Source organism: Convolutriloba macropyga, chromosome 8 (assembly GCF_964194025.1).
Source record: "Convolutriloba macropyga chromosome 8, txConMacr16.3, whole genome shotgun sequence".
Lineage (NCBI taxonomy): Eukaryota > Metazoa > Xenacoelomorpha > Acoela > Convolutidae > Convolutriloba > Convolutriloba macropyga.
Window position 1 is genome coordinate 50367758 of NC_134475.1, and position 21621 is coordinate 50389378.

At 32.4% G+C, this 21621-nt stretch overlaps 1 protein-coding gene across 1 annotated transcript in view; it reads right to left on the minus strand.

The window, feature by feature from the left end:
• LOC142344801 (uncharacterized) overlaps window positions 1-13782 on the minus strand; it is a 145434-nt gene extending 131652 nt beyond the window's left edge. Inside the window, exon 1 of the mRNA XM_075396759.1 lies at window positions 13764-13782. The gene's annotated coding sequence lies outside the window, so the exon portion shown is untranslated. The remainder of the gene's footprint in view (window positions 1-13763) is intronic.
• Between the last annotated feature and the right edge of the window lie 7839 nt (window positions 13783-21621).

Sequence of the window (21621 nt, forward strand, 5' to 3'; positions counted from 1 at the left end):
ATCAAATTTTACATATTATTCAGTATTTTGTAAAATGATTTACATTACAAAAAGTCCGACAGCGGAACTTGAGATAGAAAATTAGCTAAATTAGGTATTTTTTTAGAATTTTCCCGCCGCAAGAAATAAAATTAACAAAATTCCAGAGCAGGGCTAGTATCAATTGTATGAAAATTCTACCTCAACGGCAAAAAAAGAATTTTTTGTTTCCTGCTAGCGCTGAGTTGAGGAATTGGGCTCAAAGTTGAACTACAAAAAACATTTAAAAAAATTCAACAGATATTACCAATTTAATATCGTTTACAAAATTGTTGTCCTCTGAAAACAACAAAATGAATTAATTCTTGAAAATTTAAATATCTGCAAAATATAGAAAAAAAACAGAAACTAAAGTTTACTAATTATTCAACAGAAAATAAATTGAACTAATAAAACCGAGCGAAGGGCTACATAACCAACGACGGCTGAGAACCTTGAAATAGAAAATTTGCTAAATTATGTCTTTTTTCATATTGTTACAACGTGAAGTCAAACAAAAAAACCAAGAGCGTGGATATTATAAACTGTACAAAAAATCTGCTTCAAATGCAATTCGCAAGGAAAAGTAGTTTTTTTTTCACTGCTGATTTTAATTTACTAATTGGATCCAAAGTTTAACTAGAAACACCTCAATAGGAGATTGAATAAATTAATTTTGAATAAAACATCATTTACAAAATGTTCCATTGGAAAGAACAAAATATAACTATTTCATGAAATACTATATATATATTTATATATATATATATATCTGCAAAAATACAGAAAATAAAAAACAGTAAATAATTTTTACATACCATTCAAAACAAAAAAGACCTACTTATTAATTTCAAGCTGACCAACCTAAAATAGAAAATTGGCTAATCTGAGTACTTCATTAGTTTGTTATTACAAAAAAAAAAATATCAACAAAAAAACTCAGACCAGGGCTAGTATATATTATATTAGATTGTTGTCCTCTGAAAACATTAAGAATTAGTTCTTGAAAAATTATATATCTTCAAAATACAGATAATAACACACAATTATCAAATATTACATATTTTTCAGTATTTTGTAAAAAGATTTACATTACAAAAAGTCCGATAGCGGAACTTGAGATAGAAAATTAGCTAAGATAGGTATTTTTTTAGACTTCTCCCGCAAGAAATAAAATTAACAAAATTCCAGAGCAGGGCTAGTATCAATTGTATGAAAATTCTAACTCAACGGCAAAAAAAAAGAATTTTTTGTTTCCTGCTAGCGCTGAGTTGAGGAATTGGGCTCAAAGTTGAACTACAAAAAAAAACATTCAAAAAGTTTCAACAGATATTACCAATTTAATATCGTTTACAAAATTGTTGTCCTCTGAAAACAACAAAATGAATTAATTCTTGAAAATTTAAATATCTGCAAAATATAGAAAAAAACAGAAACTAAAGTTTATTAATTATTCAACAGAAAAAAAATTGAACTAATAAAACCGAGCGAAGGGCTACATAACCAACGACGGCTGAGAACCTTGAAATGGAAAATTTGCTAAATTATGTCTTTTTTCATATTGTTACAACCTGAAGTCAAACAAAAAAACCAAGAGCGTGGATATTATAAACTGTACAAAAAATCTGCTTCAAATGCAATTCGCAAGGAAAAGTTCTTTTTTTTCCACTGCTAATTCTAATTTACTAATTGGATCCAAAGTTTAACTAGAAACACCTCAATAGGAGATTGAATAAATTAACTTTGAATAAAACATCATTTAGAAAAGTGTCCATTGGAAAGAACAAAAAATAACTATTTCATGAAATACTATATATATATATATATATATATATATATATATATATATATCTGCAAAAATACAGAAAATAAAAAAACAGTAAATAATTTTTACATACTATTCAAAACAAAAAAGACCTACATATTAATTTCAAGCTGACGAACTTAAAATAGAAAATTGGCTAATCTGAGTACTTCATTAGTTTGTTATTACAAAAAGTAATATCAACAAAAAAACTCAGACCAGGGCTAGTATATATTATATTAGATTGTTGTCCTCTGAAAACATTAAGAATTAGTTCTTGAAAAACTATATATCTTCAAAATACAGATAACACAGAATTATCAAATTTTACATATTATTCAGTATTTTGTAAAATGTATTTTGTTTACATATTATTCAGTATTTTGTAAAATTTTCAAACAATTGATACTAGCCCTGCTCTGGAATTTTGTTAATTTTATTTCTTGCGGGAAAAGTCTAAAAAAATACCTAATTTAGCTAATTTTCTATCTCAAGTTCCGCTGTTGGACTTTTTGTAATGTAAAAAAGTCATTGGACATTACAAAAAGTCCAACAGCGGAACTTGAGATAGAAAATTAGCTAAATTAGGTATTTTTTTAGACTTTTCCCGCAAGAAATAAAATTAACAAAATTCCAGAGCAGGGCTAGTATCAATTGTTTGAAAATTCTACCTCAACGGCAAAAAAAGAGTTTTTTGTTTACTGCTAGCGCTGAGTTGAGGAATTGGGCTCAAAGCTGAACTACAAAAAACATTAAAAAATTTTCAACAGATATTACCAATTTAATATCGTTTACAAAATTGTTGTCCTCTGAAAACAACAAAAAGAATTAATTCTTGAAAATTTAAATATCTGAAAAATACAGAAAAAAGAACAGAAACTAAAGTTTACTAATTATTCAACAGAAAATAAATTGAACTAAAAAAAACCCAGCGAAGGGCTACATAACCAACGACGGCTGAGAACCTTGAAATGGAAAATTTGCTAAATTATGTCTTTTTTCATATTGTTACAACGTGAAGTCAAACTGAAAAAAACCAAGAGCGTGGATATTATAAGTTGTGCAAAAAATCTGCTTCAAATACAAATCGCAAGGAAAAGTAGTTTTTTTTCACTGCTAATTTCAATTTACAAATTGGATCCCAAGTTTAACTAGAAACACCTCAATACGAGATTGAATAAATTAACTTTAAATAAAACATCATTTACAAAATTTTTGTCCATTGGAAAGAACAAAAAAATAATTATTTCTTGAAATACTATATATATATATATATATATATATATATATATTATTATATATATATATATATATATATATATATATATGCAAAAACACAGAAAATAATAAACAGTAAATAAATTTTACATATTATTCAAAACATAAAAAGACCTACATAACAATTTCAAGCTGACGAACTTAAAATAGAAAATTGGCTTATCTGAGTACTTCATTAGTTTGTTATTACAAAAAAGTAATATTAACAAAAAAAACTCAGACCAGGGCTAGTATATATTATATGAAATATCTTACTCAATCGCAAGAAAAGTGGTTTTTATCTTTAAGTTGAAAAGTTACGGAAAACAAAAAATTCTCTATCGCACACACTGAAAGTTAATTCAGAAGCTTAACAGTGAAATTTAGTAAACTGAGACAGTCCTGAAACACAAATTTTAATTGAAAGAATACCACCTCATGTTAGCAAAAACAAAATATCAAGCTTTTTGAAAATGAACAATCAACCAACTAACTTATTTTAGTACAAGAACCTTTTAAATAAAAATAAATTAGCTTAATCCCTAATAAACTTAAAACAATTAGAAGCATGCTTACAGGTGACATATGTCAGGCTTTACTAGAAAACGTAGAGACAAATCGATTTCTGCTGTCAATTTATAAATGCTAGTTGAGTGTCGGATTTTTCATCAATCCTCAAAAATTATTCCCTTATTAAAATGACAAAATCTATCTATCCATTTATACCCTGTTGACATATAGGCAGATCTAAATTAAGAGAAAGAGACTGAAATTTTTTTTAATTGATCTCGAACGAAGTTTGAAGCAATTAATAGATAAGTGTTGGTCAGTTTTTACGCAAAATTCTCTCGATCGAAGTTTGAAGCAGTTATTAGAAACGTGTTAGGTCAGTTTTCACTTGAAGTTTTTGCTTGACGGTTTTTGCGCCTTTGTTCTGGAACATTCTGTGACTTCATTAGAAACTTTTTCACAATCCTACATTTATATGATCTAAGTTGATCTCGTTCTTAAGTAAAGTTCGTTGGTAAAACTATTGTAAGTCAAAAGAAATCAAGGGCATTTTGGCTGAGTGGTTAAGATGTGAAAAAGCTAGCCGTGAAGTCAGTGGTTCTAACCCCCAAGTGGGGCCGGGTTTTTGCGCCAAGAAAACATTTCTAAGCTTCAACCTCTGTAAATAAAATTGTCCAAGCTTGTCGTTGGAGAGCAATTCATTCGATGTTGACCGGTTATATAACGGTGAGTCCAAAATGTTTGCGTCCTAAAGGCTGCTGCAACTTATGTGATTGTATAGAAAACAAACTATCCAAAATCATTAATTAATAAGATTTTTTTCTTAATTTTACTCCAGCCTCAATGTAGCAAAGAAAACCAAAAAGATTAGCATTAAAAATCTAGAACAGAGTGTCTTATAACTGAAACCTCTATTCAAAATACTTGGTTTCAGAAAACCAATTGAAAAATCATTTAGAACTCTGCAACAAGTAAGATCAATTCACCTTATCATAAGGTGTGTTTGGCTCTAGAAAATAAAACCCAAAGGAAATAAATCCCAATAGCAACAATGAAAATAGCTGGTGATGGCCTATTCTATTGTAATAGTTTTGTATTAAATCCCATAGGCCATTTAGGCATGGCCACGGCCGATGAGAGATGGAAAAGTGGGAGGGGGGTATTTTTCTTTTTGTGGGTCTTTTCCAAAAATTTTTAACAACAAAAACTCTTTCGCGGAGGACAAAACAAGTCCCCCAAGCTAAAAAAAATAACACACATGTAGTATGAAATATCACAAGATGTGACAAAACCTTCAAAAATATCTACAATTATAATATAATTACACGAGAAAGGAGATACAGCAATTCAAAACAAACCGAAAAAAAACCAGTCGGTTAAAAAAAACAAACCAGACGACGCAAAACTTACAAACACAGAAAACGAAAGTTTTGAGAGTTCCGGAGATCCGACTAACCCAATTAACATCGAAAAACAGTTTCCAAAAATTTTGAGGTGTCAAATATACTATTGAAAGCTCTATTCCTCTGGTGGAAAAATCGCACATAAAAAAATCTACTTGGCTAAAATAAATCTACACATCAATTCAATTTCACAAAAGAAACTTAAAAAAGTCAACATTTCTCAGTTGAAAAATGTACACCAACGTATACAGGCCAAATACATTGACTGAGCGTGCATTGAGTGAAACAAGCTGGCAAAATCCCCAAAAAACTTCGACCAAAGAGAAACTTGAGCGATTTTTATAAAGTCCTTGATCCAGGATCTGTAATCGTAAAGATTGATGAACATACATAGGATTAGAGAACTCGGAAAGTCAGAGCGGTTGTTCGAAACAGCAATGTTGCAGAATTCGGGACAAAAGATGAGCAAAAAACTGACCTTAGGAATACATTAGGCAAAAGACCGCTCGTACAGCAGAGAAAACAACTGACCTCAAAATTGAACCACATAATAAAAAATTTACACGAAAAATCATAGCTGAAAAGAAAATGAAGATCAGAAAACTCAGCCGGACTCAGCGCTGTCTCAACCTCAATGTGTTGGACGCAATGGTTTTTCCCTCAAAAAACCGGTGAAATCCACGACACGAAAAAAAACTACAAATAGATACGCTTTTTCAGCTTCAACGATTTCATATCCATCGACAAAATTTATCACTCGGGACGTTTCTAAAGAAAGCATAACTGTTCTATCCACTCCGAGTGGTATCCTCAACCAGTTATTGACGCAAACCGCTCCACCCATCCGTTAAAGTGCCCAACTAAAATATTTAATTTTCCTCGGATTTGAAACCTTTGTTCCATTAAATCCAACAGCTCTAAATTACTCGTCCCTCCAAGCCACAAAAAGCGAAAGAATAAGTGTCGGAGATGTTCCCACTATTCAGCTTTTGTCATCCATCGTCCGAACTATTGTGGACACTGCAGAGCGAATGCCTATACAGAATTTAAGTCTTTCACTTTGCCCGTCATGGGGTGCGTATCTCTAGACCTCAGCACCAAATTCATTGTTAATAGGAGCTCCTTTCATTTTTGAACTAAAACTGGCGATTGAAATAGATACGGAGAAGTTTTACAACTGCTGTAAAACTTAGAACAAAATTCAAGTTTAAATTTCAACTGTGAATTAACTTTATTAACCTATCACTAGCTATTCATAACCAGCAGTTTTAATTTGCTTAATATAAAACCGGTGAATAATGTATTAATTTATTGTTCCGACCCCTCTTGAGGGGGGAGGAACTATATACTCAAATGGGTTTTTTTTGTTCAGTCAATTTTGGCCGATCGATATATTCATCGTAGAGAGTTGAGACTGGTATCATTAGAAAGCTTGTCCAGCGTAGAATAAGGAATTCAAATTTTTTTTTCGTTTTTGACATGGAGATATCGAGGTATAAACTTTCGAGAAAATAGAGTGAATTCCGTTGATTTCATTCACCTTTTTTCGGAATTTTTGACTAAAATGTCGCCAATTTTGATAAAATTTAATAAAATTTTTCACGAAAATGTTGTTGATTTTACGTTTAAAGACAAAATATATTGTCGGCTGTTTTCATTGAATTTTTTTGTCACAAATTTCGGCTAAATATTTCACAAAATTTGGACTTTTTCATCAAAAACAGCACGAAATAAGTTTCTTTAGTCCACTCTGATTAAATTTGCTGGACGTGCACACCCAAACACCACTAACACAATCTTTGTAGACTGAAAAGGGGGCTAATTCCACTTCAACTTCCGTAAGGAGTGCTCTGTAAAAAAAAACTTTGCCGTTTTTGCTAACTATCTACGTTGATTATCAAAAACGCAGCATTTATTTTTGATTTTTTAACTAACAAAATATCTATATCAAAAATATTCAAAAAATTAAATATTCCTAATGGACAATCAAAAATATCAGGACTAGTTCTTTACCAATCTTGGACCGTTACAATCCAAAAATAATTTGGATTGTTGTCAGTCGGTTTTTTATAAAAAAAAAATTCGATCTTTTTTATATTAATTAAATAACAGAACATTTCAAATCAAAGCTCACTAGTGATAGGTCCTATTGGCTTCCTAATTAGCTCACAATTATTTTATCTAGTTGATTGCTTGAAAGCTTATGGTCGTTTTGACTTTCAACACATTTGTTTTTTTTTTTAAAAAAATCGTTTTTTGAACTTTGCCTCTATTTTTCTCTTAAGTTGGTCAACTTGTAGCTTAGTGTCAGCAATCAAAGAGTGCTCCTTCTTTCTGCTCATATTTAGTCTTTATTGTGGTTTTACGCCTTAAGTTATGGTGTTCTGGCTTTGATACTACTAGATTTCACATTTTGTTTAACTTTTAGTTATTTGCCCATTTTTCATGTTTTCTAGTTTTGTCAAATTATCACGTTATTGTCAGTTCATATATCCCTTTTTCGCGTTCAAAATAACGCACAATTGCTAATATTTAAATCCTTAAAGATATAGATTGTGGTTCTTTACCGCTTCGACAGCACTTTCTCGAAAAATTTAATTGAATTTTTATTAATTTTGTCCCTAACTGTCGTTTTTTACTTTGCCTTTTTAGTCGTATTTAATTTCCTGTAAAATGACCCGTTTGGTTTGGCTTTTCCTGCCAAAGTAGATGAGCCAATGTTCTGATATCAGAAGATAGATAATGGCTTTCATGACTTTGAAAACAATTGTATTCCAAAATGAAAAAAAAACATTTCAACTTCGCAATTTTGTTCCTTTTATTGTCTGTTTGTTACCTGGTATCGTTAATTAGAGGGTAAAGACGACATTATTTTTGTCAGGGGAAGGTGTCAAAAGGGATTGGTGTCGCATTATCTATTGTTTTTAAAAAATTCGTTTTGACTTTACTGGCTTCGACACGGGTTTTTCACAAAAAAAAACTAAATTAATATTTGATTTTTGTCAGATTTGACGTTCTTTTTGTAGACGTAAGATTGGTACTGGATAATTGCAGGTCTCAAGGGCTTCCTTTGAAAGAATAAACGAAACTATTCAATTTTTTCAATTTGTAATTAATGGCTTTCATGTCTTTGGAATAAAACATTTTTCGATAAAAACAAGTATTACATAATCTTGCTTTTTTTCTTTTTGGTCTAATTATTACCTAGTTTCATTAATGAGAAGTCACATAATACATTTCAAGGGATGGTGTCAAAAGGCAAAAGGGATTGGTGGCACAAAATCTAATGTTTTAAGAGAATTCGTTATTACTTTACTGACTTCCACACGGGTTTTTCACAAAAAAAAGCAAATGAATTTTTGATTTTTGTCATATTTGACGTTCTTTTTGTAGGCATAAGACATATTCTGGATAATTGAAGGTCTCATGTGATTCCTTTGGAGGAATGGACGAACCTATTCAAATTTTCCATTTTGTAATTAATGGCTTTCATGTCTTTGGAAATAAATTTTTTTCGAAAAAAAACAAGTATTACATAATTTTCCATTTTTTTCTCTAATTGTTGCTGCTTTTCATTAATGAGCGGCCACATAATACATTATCAGTGTTCGACAAAGGTGCAATCGAACATATTTTGGGGGCCAAAGTATGGCTTTATGGCTTCCAAAGCATTTTCTGGCAAGTTTTAATTGATTTTGAGTTTGTTGTCTATTTGTTTTTCTTTTTGTCACTGCAACAAAAATTGAAAACCGAGAGTTCCTATTTCATTTCTATAGAAGCATTGGTAATTGTAAACCTATGGGATATTTTAGTTGCTTCCTAATGGTTTTCATTACTTTGAAACTAATTGTTTTTTTTAAAAAAAAATACAGCGAATTTTCTAACTTTAAAGTTTCTGTTCTTTTTTGTCTAATTGTTAACAAGCTTTATTATGAACTGGTGAATAACCATTTTTTTCTGGTGACTTACAAGTTATTTTGTTTATTTTCAGTTTTATCTGACGCTATTTTGACTTTGTTATTAGGTTTTGTTTTTTAAAACGGACATAATTGTTTTGGTGTAATTAATGTTTGTTGTTGTTGTTCGATTTTGCCGTTCGTCTTCGCTCGTTTTCTTAATATCGGCATATCTCATCAATCTAATGCATCATTTTTTACTCCACTGAGTTATTTGCTTTGGAGGCTATCTTTTCGTTCATACTTCAGTTTTTTTTTGAAAAATACTTGATTTTTTTGTGTTTTTCCATCTGTTCCTCATTTGGTAGACAATTATGCCAAAATTTTGGATGAGCGGGGTCGGAACCTTATGTGCGATCGCACATTACCGAGCCACCTTGTATCTTATGTTACCATAAAATATTGTCAAACTACTCCTCAATATTTTGTCAGCAAATTCGAAAAATGATGCACATAATAATTGTATCATAACTTTCTAAGTTCAGTTTTTAGGTTCATTAAAACTGGTTGATATTGTAATTTTGTATATGAATCATTCTTTGCCTTAAACTCATTCGTTCTTTTTTATTTCACTAATTTGCTCATCTTGTTCACCATACTTATTTAATCTTCGCCAGGCAGAACGCTTCATTGTTCATGCTTCTCTATAGAGTTAATTTCATTCCCTTTATTTTGCACCTTTTCTAAGGTCGCGTAAATAACTCTCTCAATTCGTTAAAAAGATAAACAGATACTGTCTTTTTCTATATCAAAATTAAATAGATTTGATTTTATTGAGTCTTTTTTTGCTTAAACTTTTTTGCATTTTAAATGTTTAGACCAGTTGCAAAAAATGCTCTCGGACTTCACAAGTAACTCTCTTAATTATATTTGTTTGAGATGCATTAAAATGAGCAATTGGTCGCAGTTTTTTCATGCAATTATTTTTATCGAAGAATAATTATTTTACAAATGGCTGATAATGACAAAAGCAGATTGAAATTGATTATTCTGTTTGACCAATTAAAGTCTCATTGTTAAATTTCATGAAAAAAATCGATATAAACATCGTTTTTAAATTCTATTTTCGGGTTTGAGAAATTTAATGGGTAAATGTCATCATGAATTTTTGCTACACTTTGATCTGACCTGCACGCAAGAGTTCCAGCTATTTTGTGCATTTTACTCAGCGTTTCAGGCAGAAATTTGACCAGAAAAACATGACTTACAAGAAAACTGAGGGCTTGTTCAAGCAATCTGTAATATTGTTATCTGGAAATCTCTTGTGAATGAGTAGTAAACAGGGCTCTTCTGCCGTAAATTGAGATTACCAATATCTTGTTGTCTTTGGCGGCTACAAAAGTTTCTCAATAATTTTCCTAAAACACCAGACCTTTGTTTCTCCTTCCAGCCCTAATTTCAATAACTCCACGCCTTCATTCCTCAGCAGCAAATTGGAGCCTTAGTTAAATAGTATTAAAAAACAATCAATAGTTAACATAAAACAATTATATTGATTTGAACTTTCGCAACAGATTTTTAAGTTGCAAATTAATTTTGCGTTTTGCTCTGCGACTTTTGTGCGAAATTCAAGTTAAGTAAACCTTTAAAAAATAATAAACATCCTTAATAATAATAAATTCATCAATTTTAATAATTTCAGTAAATTATTTATCTGTTCTCTAAAATTTCCATTAAGCTCGGCAAGCACCAACTCTGTTACGTAGTTCAGTTGCCTTGTTCTGAACGAGCAGTTTCATTCCAAATTTTCAATGTTTTAGTTTGAAATTAAAAAGGTCATAATTTCAAAACTTTTTCGTCAAATCTTTGCACTGCGAACATGATGAAACAAGTCCAGTTTTATAACTTCAATTTTGCTTCGGTAAATTAGTAGTATACACCACTGCTTAAAAATAATTTTAGCCGCTGAATGACTTAAATTAGTGCAACGATATTGGCAAACAAAAATGATCATGCATTGCCGGAAAATAGCCGCCTTTGATTTCCATAACCAAGATTGGGATTGAAAGAAGAGAAAAAACTAATGAAAAAAATTTTTTGTACAAGCAATTTTAAAGTACGAACTATTTTGATGTCATGTTGGAGCTAGACATAATCTTGATTCGTAGTGAGACGACACAGGGCCTAGTACCAATACCAAAAAGCATCAGAGATGGTAACTAAGAACAAAGTTTGAGTAACGGGCATCTAAAATTGAGCTTTATGGGTTTATCCCGTTTCATTTTTTGATTTCGTTTCTCGATTTTGACTCTGGTTCATTTGAATTAGTTTGCTGAGCAACTACTGTCTAAAATCAATTTTAGCAGAAAGAGAGAAGAGCAAAACTAGCCTACAGAAGTCAAAAAGATTTCACGCGAAATGTTGAACAAGCAGCGAACTAAGATAAAGTGAAAGAAATTTGATACGACGAAGTAAAAAACATAGCAGGACCTGAAATACAAATCAAAGAATTGAATGATAAAACTTAGAACTACTCTATCTGACCAGCAGATCAATTGAACAATTCCAGCCGAAACACAAACAAAATCATCTCAAAATATTGAGAAACAAACAATCTAACAAAGTGAACAAAAATATACTCATTACTAAATCTCTTTAAAGTTTTATCCCCTGAGCAAAATTTCATCCCTTTAAGTATACCTATATCAAAAATATGTTCAAGACCAATTTTTGTTTTTGAAATCGGTCCAGTATTATATATGCAAGACCTGAACAAACTCATTAGCATTTGAAGATCGATTAACTCAGAAATGACCGAAAAATTTAAAAATTGAAATCAATTGCAAACTTGAAGGAAATTTTGCTGAAAATTGTGATATTATTATCTTAAGAATCATTTCTGTGTCTCTAGTGGCTATCCATTAACCCAATTCCAACCATTAAAAAATTCATCGGCTCAAAGATCGATAGGCAATAAGTTTTAGAAAAAATCTCAAATTTCAAAAAATATAAATTGGTTCTATTAAAATGTTGAAAACCCCCTAGCATCTATCTTATAACATATTATCAAACCCTGGATGAGGTTAGCTGGCTACTGAGGCAAGAAAAACTGAAAAAAAAATGTTTCAAAAAAACTTGAAAAAAATTGCAAATTTTATCAAGACTTTTAAATTCTGAAGGTTAATTTGTTGAAAACAAATCCACTGAAACCAACAATCATGTGGTAACTTTATTAGAACGTGGAATATTTTTTCTGGCACTTGAGAATTGACAAATATCAAAAATTGACAATAACTTTAGGAAACCTTGAAAAAAATGCAGATTTTATCAAAAAAAAATGCCGAATTTCGAGACATTAAAAAATTAAAACCAATCCTTTATTACTAGAAACTATGCAGTGCCCTATTATCAAACAAGAAAAGACACTTCACGGCCCCTCAAGCTGGGAAAATAAAAGATTGACAAAAATTTTCAAAAAAATTTAAATTGCAGAAATTAGTAATTTGCGTGTTTGTATTTGTAGTACCAAAACATATAGCTCATAAAATGGTCAAAAACAGGTAATTTTGTCTTGCAAAAGGCCTTCATTATTTCTGAAAAACTTCAACTTAATCAAACCAAAAAACAAAAAATCACAAAAAACATGAAAAATTGCAACATTTTCAGCCCAAAAACTCCTAAAAATGACATTTTAACCTTAAATTAAGGCCATCCCAGCGGCTGCACCACTGTAAGCAATTGAGGGACTACTGAAGCCCACTTTTGGCTTCTAATGAAACTTAATGCCAGCTGGGATTTACCTGTTTATCCCGTTTTGAAAGATCTAAGTCATTCAAAAATGTGTGAAGACATCTTAAAAAAACACAGCACCCCAATACAATTCAAATTCTTTGAATTGTAAAAGCATAGCAAGAAACTTCCTGACGTACAATTCAAAGTATTCTCATTGATTAAACAAAAGACTAGACCTAAAAAAGACTATGAATGAGTTGTGAAAAACATTTCAAAAAAAATTAGATAAAAAACAGAACATCAAAGTTAGAAAGCCGCATGTTAACAAAAAACCACTAGCGAGGAAATTTTGGTTCAAACAAAAAAAACAACTAGTCTTAGAATGAACTATGAATGCATTGGGAAAACCACTAACAAAAAAATCCGACTAAAAAATTGAAAAAAAAACAGTAAAAAAGTGAAATTACCGCATGTGAACAAAAAATCTCCAGCGAGAAAGCGAATCTTTGTTCAAACACCGTTTTCTCACTCTACTTTAAAATTAGAGTGAAAAAAATTCACACCGCAAAAACCACTCGCTTTTTCGCTCCACTTCCTGTTTCGGTGTGACCGAAATCACTACTCCAATTTGACTTCAAAAATCATGAAAATGTGTGAACAGATGATAAAAAAAGACAGCGCCCCAATATAATTCAAATTCTTGAATTGTAAAAAAAAATAGGGGCGCTATAATAGCCGGCTGAGAAGCTGAGGCGGCTATTAAATATATTCTTTGAACAATTTGTTTTTTTATTTACAGTTTTACTTGTCTCAATTATTGAGATGAATCATTGTCACCGCAATTGTTCGCTGCAAGTTTTATTGGACTTGGCATGCAAAAATTTTCTGAAGTTTAATTTATAAATTAAGATTATTTGCCTCAAAATCCGGATTCTAGACTTCACAGCCTAATGATTGTATCCACTTTGAATCACTTTGTGTTGACATGTTAACACCCGCTGCTAGGTACTATTCGTAAAAGCTGGCATTTAACATGCACGCATTCGCACTACCGAATACCGGTTACATCAGCTTAGCGCACTCAAAATAAATTTAGCACTGGTGACCTCTTGACCACAACCGGATATTTAACGCACTGCTTACCTGTCTTGTGTGAGATTGTCAGAAGAACAAAGAAACTGTCGTAATTGGAAGGTCAGTGAGAGGAATTATGGGGAGATGATTCCAGTTGGATGCAGGGACAGAAAATCAGTCAATTGTTGTGGCGTCTACTACTTGCAGAGCTGGTCCAAAATACGCCAGAGGGACTATCGGGGACTCGAGTGGTGGTAAAATTGAGAGAAATGAGAGAAAGAGAGGGAGGGAGAAAAAAGGAGCTTATCTTTTTTGATCCCGTGGCGTGGGAAGACAATAGTTGGACAGAGAGAGGGAGAGGGGGTCTGAATTGTTAAATGGAATTGCACTGTTTTCAATCTTTTGGCTGCTGGTTTCTGCTTTGTTCAAAACTGAATTTGAAGGTTGCACTAGGACCATTAACAGCTTCGAGGCTAGACCTGGATTAACATTTGGGATGCGTCGCTTCTTCCTAAGGAGCGGAAAGTGAACCAAGAGATGGCATGAAATTAATGGAGGCCCAAATGGGAAAGCCAATAGAATCTCAGTCACCTTCGATCAAAACTCAATTAGCCGACTTACCTGAGCAACCTAATCAATCTCATTACATAAGTCCTATATTTAATTAGTAGCCCTTAAAAGTTGATGTCAAACAAGATGAATCCACTGTACTTTTACAGTCGTTTATCAAACTTGAAGTATTCGCTGTTTAATGGTATTTCTTTAATGGTATTAATTTCCATTTTTTCAAAACATACAACCTATAGACAAGAAACTAAATTTTATGCAACGAGCGCTTTCGTTCAAATGGAACGTTGATTGTTTGCTTTGAGTGAATTGATTTTGAGAGAAGTAATAGATTTTGAGAAAATTCTCCTGCAATGTTAGCAGCAGACAACAAAAAAGTCTGGCAGCACAAAAACAGGTCTGGAACGGGGCAAGTGGGAGTTAAAAGAGGGAAAACACTCGCGCTCTTTTACTATTACTTTAGAGTGAGAGAGAGAGAGAGAGGAGAGGGGGGAGGGGTAGTATTATCATCGGGGGCAGGCAGGGAGGAATCCTTTTAGCAGTCTGAGTGTAAATTGATAAAATTAAGAATGCCTCTTCTAAATCAATTTACTTAAAATAGTGCTACTCCAACTTTGTCGCAATTTGTTCACGCTCACACCTGAACTTTCCACCAATACCCCACTTACCCCTGATTCCCTCCCCTCCCCTTTTTTGGCTCATTTTACAAATGGGTGCTCGACTTTGAAGCCAGAAAGTTTTACTAGTCCGCACTTTATCACCATCACCCAAGGCCAAAAATAGTAAAACGGCGAGACTTGGGATCATGAAAATAATTATGTCACTACTAGAAAAACAGCAATAACAGGTATGAACAAAAAGAGATGTACAAAAAGGAATGAACAAAAAGTTATGGACCTGTATGCACATTTTGACAGATTCCGTTTAATATACGTCAGCCTGTAATGTCTCTTCAGAAAAAATTGTTGGTATTGAAGATTTGAATTTAAAATAGGTATCATTTTATCACCTACATAACAGACTTGTATTGTCTTGTAAGTAATAAAAATTACAGCATAATCAACATAATAATCAATAACATCAACTTTCATCTTTGACCTCTCTATATGCACATTTATTACTCACAAAAGGCGAAGATATGAAGTGGATAAATAAACAAACTTTTTTAAAAGCAACCGACACATGGATTGCATTGGGTGGTATTTAGATAAATCACAAGTAGGAGCGCATAGTATGTGCCACAGAAAGTTTCACCACCCCATCATTTCTGGCACCACCAACTATACAAAATAGTTTCCTGAGTCACAAAAAATGAGCATCACAATGCTAGAAAAATGGCATTGGCTCTCCATTTGAACAAAATAAGAGGCAGCATAATTAATGACAAACAAGTTGTTAGTCAGCAGAAAAAAAAACACTTGGTATAACTCGCGTCCGGACAAACCAGTCCCAAATTGCATAATATTCCCAGACAAAATAGTCCAATGAAAGCAGACAAAATAGTCCCGAATAAAAATCGAAACGATTGTAATTATAATCAATGAACAATTAAGAAGCAATCTATGAGTTAAGCTTCTGAATGCATTGGATAACTTTATAGTCCATTGATTTTTTAAAAAAAATACGAGTAACTATGCTTTTCTATAGATATATCAGCCTACTAATGACAATCGTTAGACTACTAATAGCATCAACGATTTCTATTACTCTTCACTCCCAATTTAATGGAAACCTCCGAAAGTTTTATCCTGAAATTAATTTAATAAAAAAAATGATATTACTGGCATTCAAATATGTAATTGGAAGAAGTTCAAGTTCAAAGGATAAAAAAACTTTACCATTAAAAGTGCAGCTTTAAACAGCTGGCCTATAATGGAAAATGAACCGATTGACCATAACAGATCTCAGCCTTAAATTGAGTAAAGCTCAACAAAATTAGTTTTTGCCTTAAAAAATAACTATCCACATAATCGGGGCTTCAGTTAGCGAAGTTGTTCATAAAGTGAAGCCAATAAAGTCAGTGCAAATACCGGCACACCCAATTAGGACATCCTTGACTTAAATTTAAAAAATTTTATCATAGTGGGCCTTTTTAGAGGGAGAAGATTTACAAACCTGCTCCCAAAAAAATTTTTACCGAGATGATATTGTCCATTGAAATCAAGAACTTAATTTGAAAAAATAGTTATTGAAACCAATTACTAAAAATAACTTCTGTATTTAATTAATAGAGCTTGTTTCGATAAATTAGCAAATAGATCATTAATAGAGATCAATTTGTATTATGTTGAACTCAAACTTGTTTTTTAAAATAATCTAGCCTACCGTTCTCACGTTTTTTAAAACAAAGGATATCGGGAAACCTTAAGTACTATTTAGGCACACACACTTCAATGAAGCTTGAAAATCACTAAAACCCAATGCACAACCATACAATGGAGTCAATTAAAAAATCATTAATTCGGGTACTTTATTTTGATGATTGACATTGGAGCAAATTCTTATCTTCAAAATCAAATTATTAAATCCAAAAATGTCGACTACGTGATTATCAGAACTTTGCTCAATCTTACGATTATACTAAATCAATTCAGGTCAATCACACATTAAAATATGAAACCCAAAAGTATAAATTACGATGAATTCTAGGGATCAAAATTCCACGAGATAGCAGCAAATGTTCTCGCAAAAAAAAACGTTAACACTTGAAAAACTGAGAAAATTAAAGCACACAGGTTTCTATTTATACTATGAAGTAACTGTTTTAACTTCATTTGTTGTTAACAAGTATGAAATGGCTCATATACATTTGTGGCCCATTTTGGATGCAAAAGGTCTGCAAAACTGTGCTACCAAAAAGTTTGACACAATAATATTTGAAGGTTTGAAAAAGAGTGCAAATTTTCCAACGTAGGTTACTGTTGGCTATCTTTTTAACTCTACTGTTGAAAACTGAAACTATGATAGTTTGTTTATCTATTTCTAAAAGTATTTAAATCGAGAAAACTCTCATTGAAAATATTACCGTCGAAAATTAATCGAAAATATAATTGTCTAACTAACAATGAACCCACTTAGCTAAATTAACACACGAATTACCGAGAACATAACATATCACGTTGCAGGCATAGTCCGCTAAATTAAACGAGTCAAGTACTCCGAGGGTTTTTAAGTAAAATTTAGCCGGCCGATTGACGGAAAATAGCCGCGATACACGCTTGTGGCCTACCATGAATTGAAACAACTAAAGAAATAAGATTGACAGATCAACCACCAGCTTTTTAATAGACCACAAGAATTTTTGGGTTAGATTCGGACTAATTTTTATGAGACACAATTGCTCCGCCCTAATGGAGCTTTTTCAAAATTAATATTCGATATTAAAACTCAAGACTAATACTCAGGAATTAGGGCATATAAGTTTGGGACTACTTAGATGCACACTATTGACCTTTAATTAGTAAACGTTCATAAAATTTCAAGTTCCATAAATTAGTTCAGAAGTCACTTTTTTGAGTGAGGTAAGACACGCAATTGACCTAAAAGCAAAAATGACGTCACGAACACAAATTTTAACTGCAAAGCAGTAGAAGCCACTGAAGTCATTGAAAGTTTTTTGAAAATTTTTGTCATTTTTTGCGTTTTTTCAGCTGCAGGGGCCAGGGAATCTCCTTTAAGGTTTGATAATAGGGCACTGTATAGTTTTTAGTGATAATGGAATGAATTTCAACATTTTAATGTCTCGAATTTTAGCATTTTTTAAATAAAATCTGCAATTTTCCAAAAGTTTTTGTCAATTTTTGATATTTTTCCATTTTCAAGTGCCAGGAAACCTATTCCACGGTCTGAAAAAAGTTACTGCATAGTTGTTAGTTTCAATGGATTTGTTTTGAACATTTTAACCTTTCGAATTTTGAAAACTTTCAATGACTTCAGTGGCTTCTACTGCTTTGCAGTTAAAATTTGTGTTCGTGACGTCATTTCTGCTTTTAGGTCAATTGCGTGAATTACCTCACTCAAAAAAGTGACTTCTGAACTAATTTATGGAACTTGAAATTTTATGAACGTTTACTAATTAAAGGTCAATAGTGCGCATCTAAGTAGTCCCAAACTTATATGCCCTAATTCCTGAGTAATAGTCTTGAGTTTTAATATCGAATATTAATTTTGAAAAAGCTCCATTAGGGCAGAGCAATTGTGTCTCATAAAAATTAGTCCGAATCTAACCCAAAAAGTCTTGTGGTCTATTAAAAAGCTGGTGGTTGATCTGTCAATCTTATTTCTTTAGTTGTTTCAATTCATGGTAGGCCACAAGCGTGCAAATTGCAAAAACTAGTATCATTTTGTGTTTGTAGTACCAAAACATATAGCTCATAAAATTGTCATAACCAGTACTTTTGTCTCGCAAAAGGCCTTCATCAACTTTTAAAACCTTCAACCTAAGACTAATCAAGCAAAAAACTTAAAATCACAAAAAACATGAAAAATTGCACCATTTTGAGCCCAAAAACCCCTAAAAATGACCTTTTACCCTTGAATTGAGGCCATCCCAGCAGCTGCAACACTCTAAGCACTTGAAAGACTACTAATGTCCACTTTGCGCCTCTAATGAAACTTAATGCCCGCTGGGCTTTACCTGTTTATCCCGTTTTGAAAGATCAAGTCATTGAAAAAAGTGAGAACACATCTTTAAAAAAACAGCGCCCCAATACAATTCAAATTCTTTGAATTGTAAAAAACATAGCAGGACAAGTCCAGACGAACAATTCAAAGAATTTTCACTGAACAAACAAAGAACTAGACTTAGAAGTGACTCTGAGTGAATTGGGAAAACCAATTCTAAAAAAACTCAGATAAAAAACAGAAAATCGATGTCAAAATGCCGCATGCGAACAAAAAACCACTAGCGAGAAGTGAAAATTTGGTTCAAACAACAAAACTAGGCCTAGAATAAAGTATTAACGGATTGGGAAAACCATTTAGAAAAAATACAACCCAAAAAATCGAAAAAACAAAATAAAATGAAATTACCACATGTGAACAAAAAAACAACCAGCCAGAAGGCGAATTCTCAAACACATTTTTCTCACTCTACTTTAAAATAAGAGCGAAAAAGCCACCAGCCAGAAGGCGAATTCTCAAACACCTTTTTCTCGCTCGATTTTTCGCTCCACTTCCTGTTTCGGCGTGACCAAAATCACTACTCCAAATTGATTTCAAAACTCAAGAAAATGTGAGAACAGATCTAAAAAAAACATAGCCGGAAAAATTCCGGAAACGATTCAAATGGAAAACTTAAATGCAATTCAACTTTTCATCAGACAAAACGTGCCTCCACTGATTAAGGATTATCTTAAAACAAAACCATAAAAAAAGTGAAAAAAAAGAAAAGCAAATCTTAAAAAACAATTAAACAAATTTTGATCAAAATTTGCCATAAAATGCGACCCCGAAATAACTTTTTCTGCCAAAATTACTTCATCAAAACAACTAGTACCTACAAAAACCCACTGATGAGAATTTTTCAAAATACTGGAAGCCAAATCATGAAGAAATAGGCGCTTGAAAACAACTTGCACTGAAAAACTGGAAAAGGTTAATATGTTTTTTTAATATTCCAAAAGCACGTATAAGAACAAATCCCTCAAGCCAATGGGGTATCCAGATGCTCGCAAAACAATAGGCAAGGCATAATAGGCTAGTAAATTTGTCTAAGAAACAAAAAGAAACCGAAAAACTGCAAAAAATTATAATAGTTTGAATTTTCGCCATTTTTTGTCATATTTCTCAACAAAATGCTTCATACCACAAAACTGTAACCACTTGTTATCTAAAAACTGCACAAGTAATAGACGTCTTTTCAATACACATATGAGGCAGTTAAACAAAACAATCGCTTGCTCGCTTACAGAATTTGTTTTTCACACCTCGCTCTCAAGAAAACAGCGATATGAACAAAAAACCACCATTTTTTCGCTCCACTCTTCATTTTGTTAAGCAACAAAATCACTCCACATTTTTTCACGTGTTTCATTTCCTGCTTCAAAATTCACTCCAATAAAATTGATTAAAAAAGACTTCTCCAATACTCCTCTTCGAGTCGTAATAAAAAACAGAGCGCTCCAATACAATTCAAATTCTTTGAATTGCTAAAAACTTAGGAGCGCTATAATAGCCGCCTGGAATTGCTGACGCGGCTATTAAACAATAAATTGATACCTAGTATGAACACTGTCTTCAAAATTTTAGCTTGGCTAAACAGTTAAGGGATTCTGTTGCTGAGAAGATCAACGAAACATGAATATCAGTTATAATTTTAAGAAGCGCAGATAAAATTTGTTTGTTTAGCGATAAATACAAAAATTACCAGCATTGTTGGCAGCCTTAAAGAATTTCTCACATTAACTTGAAAACTTTGTCTCACTTGCTCAAAACCCCTGACTAATCTAGTAATTGAAATGCTTGAGAAAAATTAGGCTATGCACTTTAGTTAATTCTTTGTCTGACCACACCTCAGCTAGCTGAACAGATCATAGTTCTCTCTTTTGAGTTTAACGTTATCGCATCTTGGGTAAATACATTTTTAGGCCTTAAGTAACAAATTCAACGCTTCTTATGCAACTGATAAATCTGTAGCAGCGACCTCATTTGCTGATCAAATACATCAGCGTCAAACTCCGCGGTGCTATTTGCACACAGAAAAATCACAAAGACAGGTTGCAAAAAACAAAAAAAACAGACTCGTGTGAGTTGCTTTACTCGCCATTTCACGCCGAAGCTTAGCAAACATTGGCGTTCAACAAAATTTGCATCGTTCTTCTGACTTATGTTGCTTTTTTAATGCAATTTTTGTACTACCAACATTTCACCTGATCGAATTTCGGTTTGACTGCCAAATTTTCGTGACTCTTATTAAGTTGCTTTGCGCCAATGAAACTAGAGCAAGTGATTTTTGGAACTTTGATCAAACTTACGATGGTACAAAATTTGTTCAAACTTACGACGGTTCAAACTTTTGAAATCCAAATCTGTCATTTGAGAGCCATTGGTCTGACGTTGGTCGGTTATGTTTAGTTATACCTTAAACTTCAAAAAAAGTAGTAGACTGACGAAAGGGTCTCTACTGTCGCCGTAACCTCATCGTGGGCCATCCCGGAGAGACATTAACCTAACTAAGCGGCAAAGTCCTAGATTGATCTCACAATTCACGAGTATTCGGAGAACGAAGTCAAAATGCAGGTCAGTCATAGAGAAATGATGGATCGGAAATCTCAACCTCTAGACACCGCTCAAAACGAAGTGTTCAAAGGCAACGACTCGAGAACCTTAACCAATTCTCATGTCACGAGGACTCTGGCTA